Below are 8,414 nucleotides of genomic sequence, written 5' to 3'. Positions count from 1 at the left end.
AAAAAAGCCGGAAGTGGCACTGTGGCTCAAGTGGTAGAGTGCTAGCCTTGAACTGAAGAGCTGAGGGACAGCACCCAGGCCCAGAGTTCAGTCCCCACGACCGGACCCCCCCAAAAAAAAAGACAAATGGACAGAAAAGTTTTATTCATTTTGAGGAAATAAATCCATAGCATTCCACAGCTAGTTTGTCACTAAAGGTTACTATTGACTTTGTCTTAGTGAATCTATTTTGTTCTTAATTATAACAAGAATGATTTACTATGGGCTGGGAAGGTGGCTCAGTGGTAGAGCGCTTGCCTTGCATGCTTGAGGCCCTGGGTTCCATTCCTCAGCACCACATAAGTAAAAAGAAAAAAGCCGGAGGTGGCACTGTGGCTTAAGTGGTAGAGCGCTAGCCTTGAGCTGAAGAGCTGAGGGACAGCGCCCAGGCCCAGAGGTCAGGCCCCCTGACCGGACCAAAAAAAAAAAAAAGAATGATTTACTAGCTCAGTATCTAGGAATCACATATATTTTGTGTTGTTATTGCTGTTTACAATTTTTTATTTTTGTTAATATTTATTTTGGGTTTTTTGTTGTTTTTTTCTTCGGGGGGGTCCTGTCGTGGGACCTGAACTCTAGGCCTGGGCGCTGTCCCTCAGCTCTTCAGCTCAAGGCTAGTGCTCTACCACTTGAGCCACAGTGCCACTTCCGGCTTTTTTCTTTGTGCTTATGTGGTGCTGAGGAATCGAACCCAGGGCCTCAAGCATGCAAGGCAAGCACTCTACCACTGAGCCACCTTCCCAGCCCCATTTTATTAATATTTATGTACTTGTTTCCCATATAACCCTTTGGTCCTTTCTGAACAACAGCACTATATTTATTGTTGGTATCTAGCCTAGACATTTTCAAGTTAAAACAGTTCAGAATAGCTAAGCTTTAGATCTCTATAAGCTTCTCTGGCCAGTTCCTTCAGTGGAAATGACACAGAGCTCAGAAGAAGGAAGGGTGGTAACAATGCCCATTGCTTGGCCACCTGCTCATGTGGGCCTAGAATGGGTGGAGGAGCATGTGTGTGGAAAGTGCAAAGTACTGGAGAGCCCATATAATGTTTTTGTGGGGGTGGTTTGGTTTGATTTAGTATTTGTTTGTTTTTATAATACTGGAGTTTCAACTTAGGGCTTTCCACTTGTTTGACTAGTGTTCTACCAAGGTGTGGCTCCTGTGTGTTTGTGTGTGTGTGTGTGTGTGTGTGAGAGAGAGAGAGAGAGAGAGAGAGAGAGAGAGAGAGAGAGAGAGCGTGCATGCGTGCATCATTCCTAGGGCTTGAACTCAGAGCCTGCATGCTGTCCCTGAGGGTTTTTTTCCCCCTCTAGGTTAGTGCTCTAATACTTGAGCTACAGCTTCACACTGGATTTTCAGTGGTAAATAAGAGATAGGAGTCTCCGCGGTTCTCAGATCTCAGCCTTCTCAGTACCTAGAATTACAGGCATGTAATCACAAGAATTATTTTTTGTTTTTTGTTTTTGTTCAGCCATCTGAGTATTTAGAATTATAGGTAAGAGCCATTAGTGCCCAGCTCCATGTAGTGTTTTAACAATAGTAACATTTCTAGGGCTAGGTTTTCCTATTTGTATTTAAAAAGGAAAACATGGATCACCTCTTCTTTATTAGTGCATGTAATAGCCAGAATTAGGCAGTTTTTTTTGCCAGTCCTGGGGCTTGAACTCAGGAACTAGGCATTGCCCCTGAGCTTCTTTTGCTCAAGGTTAGTGCTATACCACTTAAGCCACAGTGACACTTCCAGCTTTTTGTGTTTATGTGATACTGAGGAATTGAACCCAGGGCTTCATGCATGCTAGACAACCACACTACTACTAAGCCACATTCCCAGCCCCAGAATTAGTCAAAATTTTAAAATAACAAACAGGAAGAATATTTTGTGGATAACAAGGCAAAAGAGTCAGGTGCTGGTGGCTCATAGCTGTAACCATAGCTATTCAGTAGGCTGAAATCTGAGGATCAGAGTTAAAGCCAGCCTGGGCTGGAAAGTCCATGAGGCTCTAATAATATCCAATTAGCAAAAAAACCCTTTGAACTGTGGTTAAAGTGATAAAGATCCACTAACCTTGAGCACAAAAGCTCAGAGATGGCAGCCAAGACCTGATTTTAAGCCCCAGGACTGGCATATGTGGGCACACATGCCTTCCTAATCCTTCCCCAATTACAATAATGTGTATAACATAGAACCTGGGTTATTTACTTATTTGCTACTGTCTAATTTGTAAAAAAAAAAAATGCCTACACAGACCAAACCTGCCATTAGTGAAAATCTGGAGATTAAGCTAAATCCTGCGTGGGTGGGGAGAAGTTAGAGAATCAGTGTTTGTAGAGCAGACAGTTCCCTAATTATCTGGTGCAGAAAATGAGCGATCATACGTGTGCAATATGCACTATGAGAGTTACTTTGCAAGTTGAAGAACATTTAGAAAACCACTCAAAGGGAAGGAAGGTAGATTGCTTTGATTTTTAGCAAGCAAAAGAGTCAGTAAAATCAGAAATGCTTATTGACATTCATCTCGAATAATTTAAAAGTGATAGCAAGTTTATCTTCATACATATTCCTTTTCTATGCAAAAATTGAGATGTCAGTGTATGTTCAGAACCATGAAAGAAGTCCAATATAAAAAGGATTCCCACTCAGATTTTGGGATCACATCTCCACTTATTAGAGGAAACAAGTTTGACCAAACAAAACTCAAGCTTACATTTGTGGATTTACCAAGCAAAAGGAGAATAATACTGGAGGCAGTATTAAAAACAAGAGATTAGGAAAGGAACACAAAGGTGCAATGCCTATGTGCCTCTAATCATATAAAATAATATTTATCGAAATGAACTCTAGGAATTGGAGACAAGAGGTTTTTTTCTTCCTTGCTGTTTTTGTTTTCTTTCTGTCCTGCTTGTTCATTTATATGTCTTTGGGAGTTTAAGGGGAGGTACAGAAATGGAGGGACAAAGGGTAAACAAATGCCACAGTGGTACTTGTAGATGCTGTATCATAAATGGAACTATACAACTTGTAGGTGACGACTGGAGGAAAATACTGGGAGAGAGCAAGGAAAGGGGTGACATTGTCTTAAAAGAAATGCACTTTGCCTAACTTACGTAACTATAACCACTCTGAACATCACCTTTATTAATAAAAAGTAAAATTTTTCTCTGGGTGCTGGTGGCTCACACCTGTAATCCTAGCTACTCAGGAAGCTGAAATCTGAGGATCACTGTTCAAAGCCAGCCCAGGCAGAAAAGTCCATGAGAGTCTTATCTCCAATAAATCATCAGAAAACCGGAAGTGGTGCTGTGGCTCAAGTGGTAGAGCGCTAGCATTGAACTGAAGAGCTGAGGGACAGTGCCCAGGCCCAGAGTTCAAGCCCCATGACTGAGAAAGAAAAACAAATCAACAAAAAATTTTCAAAGAAAAATTCAAGAGACTGAGGAAAAAGGATCTTTAGTTCATGGTCAGCCTAGGTTATAGCAAGACCTTTTCTCAAGAGAATTGATGACAGTTGCTAAATAGAGACAGCCTCACAGGTAGCAGCCATGTTTCTAATTCTTTATAACCATGAAGTCCTTTGAGCATCCCCTGTGGCATCTAATCACAACATCTAGAGACTAATATTCTGGAGTAGTGTCTTCATTTGATAGCCTACGGAAGAACTTATCCATACGCTAGTTGACTTCTATAGTCATACTACTATATTAGCAGCCAAAGTACTATTGGGCTTTATTATTTTTTTTGGGGTCCGGTTGTGGGGCCTGAACTCTGGGCCTGAGCGCTGTCCCTCAGCTCTTCAGCTCAAGGCTAACGCTCTACCACTTGAGCCACAGCGCCACTTCCGGCTTTTTACTTTTTGCTTATGTGGTGCTGAGGAATCGAACCCAGGGCCTCAAGCATGCAAGGCAAGCGCTCTACCACTGAGACAACTTCCCAGCCCCTATTGGGCTTTATTTAAAGACAGAAACTCATAGCCTCTTCCAGTTACCACACCCTTATATAGAATTTCTGCCACCCCCCCCCCCACACACAAGGGGTCAAGGTCATATAGCACATTGCAATTGAGATATGTGACATAAGGACTGGTAATGTGGCTCAGTGGTAGAGTGGTTGCCTAGCATGCATGAAGCCCTGGGTTTGATTCCTTGGTACCACATAAACAGAAACAGCCAGAAGTGGCACAGTGGCTCAAGTGGTGAAATGCTAGCTTTGAGCAAAAGAAGCTCAGGAACATTGCCCACGCCCTGAGTTCAAGCCCCATGACTGGCAAAAAAAAAAGATACGTGGCATACACTGGGTAAAACTCTCCATCCTAGACCCTCCACAGCTTCAGACAATCATGTAGAAATACACACCAGTAAAGAATTTTTTGAACTGGAAGGTATAATAAGAAATGAAAATTAAGCCGGGCGCTGGTGGCTCACGCCTGTAATCCTAGCTACTCAGGAGGCTGAGATCTGAGGATCACAGTTCAAAGCCAGCCCGGGCAGGAGAGACCGTGAGACTCCTATCTCCAATAAACCACCAGAAAACCAGAAGTGGCGCTGTAGCTCAAGTGGTAGAGCGCTCGCCTTGAGCTGAAGAGCTGAAGGACAGCGCCCAGGCCCAGAGTTCAAGCCCCACGACCGACAAAAAAAAAAAAAAAAGAAATGAAAATTAAAACATGATGGCTCCACTTGTAATCCCAGCTAATGGGGAGGAACATAGTTCAAGTCCAGCTTGTGAAGAAAATTAGACTCCATCTCAATAACCTGAGGATAGCCAGGTGTTACTGTATCATACCTGTACTCCTAGCCACTCAGGAAATTGAGGCCTCAAGGACTGAGGTTCAAAGCTAGGCCAGGGACTAGAGGCATGGCACAAGTTGTAGAGTGCCTGTCTAACAAGCACAGGGTCTTGGGTTCAAACTCAAGTGCCACACCCAAAAAGTAACTAATATATTTCAGTCAGGTGTCAGTGACTCACACCTGTAACTACTCAGGAGACTGAGATATGAGGATCACCATTGGAAACCAGCTTGAGCAAGAAAAGTCTATGAGGCCTTTTATTTTTTCCTCGGTCCTGGGGCCTGAACTCTGGGCCTGGGCACTATCCCTTAGCTCTTCACCTCAAGATGAACACTCTACCACTTGAGCCACAGTGCCACTTCTAGCTTTTTCTGCTTATGTGGTACTGAGGAATTGAACCCAGGGCCTCATGCATGCAAGGCAAGCACTCTACCACTGAGCCACCTTCCCAGCCCCAGACACCTTCCCAGCCCCCCATGAGGCCTTTATCTCCAATTAGCCAACAAAAAGCTGGCAGTGGACCCATGGCTCAAGTGACAGAGCACCTTCCTAGAAAGCATGAGGCCCTGAGTTCAAGCCCCAGGACTAGGGGGAAAAATACTGTTTGGCAGAGTAGGTAGTTGGTGGAATTATCAGCAACTATTTGCCAGGTGAAGAATTTCTCCCTCTACATCCAATGAGGAAGGCCAAAAATAGAAGAATGAGGAAAAGCAGACCTACTAGGAGATGGCAAGTTGAGAAAAAAAAAACAGCGAATTCTGAAGTCCTATATAACCACAAGGGCCTAAAAATCCAGATTCAATATACTCCAACTCTTAAAGCAATTAAGAGCTAGAACAATATAACTGGATCATGTATAACTTCTGTTTTTAGGTTCATGAGGAACCTCTATACTAAGAAATATTCCCACTAGTATATCCAAAGAAATCAAGTTAAAATACAATATACAGATACCGTGCACATGTTTCTCATGGGATTCACAATTTTTTTGGACAATTCTGGGCCTTAAACTCAGGATCTGGGTTCTATCCATGAACTTCTTTTCCTCAAGGCTAGCACTCTATTACTTGAACCACAGCAGCACTTCTGGCTTTTGTGGTAGCTTATTGGAGATAAAAAGTCGTGGGGGAAGCCGGGCGCTGGTGGCTCACGCCTGTAATCCTAGCTACTCAGGAGGCTGAGATCTGAGGATCGTGGTTCAAAGCCAGCCCGGGCAGGAGAGACCGTGAGACTACTATCTCCAATAAACCACCAGAAAACCGGAAGTGGTGCTGTAGCTCAAGTAGTAGAGCGCTCGCCTTGAGCTGAAGAACTGAGGGACAGCGCCCAGGCCCAGAGTTCAAGCCCCACGACCGACCAAAAAAAAAAAAGTCGTGGGGGAGGGGGGGTAAGTGTTGGCTCAGGTAGTTTAGAGCCAGCCGTGGAGAAAAAGCAAGTGTCAGATACCAAGTTCAGTGTCCTAGTCTCAGACCAAAAAAAAAGAGCCAAGCACTTGTGGCTCACACCTGTAATCCTAGCTACTCAGGAGGCTGAGATCTGAGGATTGCAGTTCAAAGCCAGCCCAGGCAAGAAAGTCCATGAGACTCTTATCTCCAATTAACCATCAGAAAACCAGAAGTGGTGCTATGGCTCAAGTAGTACAGTACTCACCTTGAGCTGAGGAGCTCAGGGACAGTGCCCAAGCCGAGTTCAAGCCCCATGACCAACAAAAAAATAAATAAGTAAATAAAAATAAAAGAGTCTCACAGACTCGCCTGCCCAGGCTAGCTTCAAACTGTGATGTTTAGATGTCAGCCTCCAGCATTAACCACTTGCACCCAGCTTGAGATTCACAATTTTAGGTATGAGGACCAAACCTAGGGCTTCATGCTTGTTAAGAAAATGTCCTGCCATTGAGCTAAAATGGAGTGTTACTCAGACATAACTAATGAAATTATGAAGCCTGGCAGTATGACTCAACAATATAGTGTCTTCCTAGGAAGCATGAATGCCTGAGTTCAAATTGCAATACCATCATAAAAATTACAATCTTCAGGAAACCCTAACTGGGAATCATGGTATGTGAAATAAACCAAACTCGGATAAGAATCTTGTGCTCGGGCTGGGAAGGTGGCTCAGTGGTAGAGCGCTTGCCTTGCATGCATGAGGCCCTGGGTTTGATTCCTCAGCACCACATAAGCAAAAAGAAAAAAAAGCCAGAAGTGGCTCTGTGGCTCAAGTGGTAGAGCGCTAGCCTTGAGCTGAAGAGCTGAGGGACAGCGCCCAGGCCCAGAGTTCAGGCCCCACGACCGGACCCCCCCCCCCAAAAAAAAGAATCTTGTGCTCTGGCTGGGTGCTGGTGACTGAGGCCTGTAATCCTAGCTATTCTAAAGTCTGAAATCTGAGGATCAAGGCTCGAAGCCAGTCTGGTCGGGAAAGTCTATCAGACTCTTATCTCCAATTAACTCCCCCCAAAAGTATATATTGGTAACAAACAAACAAAAAAAGAATTGCCAGGTGCCAGTAGCTCACACGTAATCCTTGCTGAGATCTGAGGATTACAATTTGAAGCCAGCCTGGACAGTAAATTCCTGTGAGACTCCTGTCTCCAAAAAGCTGGAAGTGGAGCTGTGGCTCAAAGGATAGAGCACTACCCTTGAACAAAACAGCTCAGGGACAACACCCAGGCCCTGAGTTCAAGCCCAAAGATTGGAACACAGGAAAAAAAAGAATTGATTTCTCACCTTGGGAATTTGGGGAGATGGAAATATTCACCATGCTGTTATGTTATTGGCCAGGCCTATATTTGGGTCATATCAGAGGCAAAACCAAAATAAAACACCTTATTTTCTGTCAGGTTAAATAGAAACTGGCCTTGGGTGTATTCTCCACATAAGCCCACTAGGGGTAGCTCTCTCCCCACGTATGGCTTTTCCCAGCATTTTTTGTTGTTATTGTTGTTGTTGCTATTGTTGTTGCTGTTGTTGTTTCAGAACTGAGGCCCCAACTTGGGGGGCCTTCCACCTGCTAGGCAAGTGCTCTTCCACTGAGCTATATCCCTATAGCAATGATTGTCTATGCAACCTATCTTTACAGCCGTCCGTCCCTGAATATTATCCAGTGTCCAATACCTCTGCTCAAGAGTTGCTAGGTTGGGGGAGTGGGGTGGGGGAGATGGGGGGTGGGGGGAGAGGGGAGGAGATAGGAAGGGATAGGAAGGGGAAACAAAGGAGGAGGCAACAATGCTGGATAAGAAATGTACTCATTATCTTGCCCATGTAATTGTAACTCCTTTGTATGGTATTTTCACTATAAATAAATAAAAAAAAAGAGTTGCTAGGTCAAAGCCCAACAAAATAGGTACCAGGAAATGGGTACTTGTAAGAGGGAGGGTAGGGCCAAGGGATAGTGGTAGGAGAACGAAGGGGGTGGTAAAGGAGGAGTATGCAGTCACAGATTAATTGTATATACCACAAAATTAATACAAACAAGGGAAGGGGTGGGTCAAAAAGTAGTGAAGATATTGAAGGGATGACATAGATCAAGATACTGTGTGTTGGGGCTGGGAAGGTGGCTCAGCGGTAGAGCGCCTGCCTTGCATGCATGAGGCCCTG

The sequence above is a fragment of the Dipodomys ordii genome, unplaced genomic scaffold, assembly GCF_000151885.1.
Source record: "Dipodomys ordii isolate 6190 unplaced genomic scaffold, Dord_2.0 Scaffold142, whole genome shotgun sequence".
NCBI classification, from domain to species: domain Eukaryota; kingdom Metazoa; phylum Chordata; class Mammalia; order Rodentia; family Heteromyidae; genus Dipodomys; species Dipodomys ordii.
The sequence above is the reverse complement of the archived record's forward strand: the minus strand, read 5'-3'. Positions refer to the sequence as shown.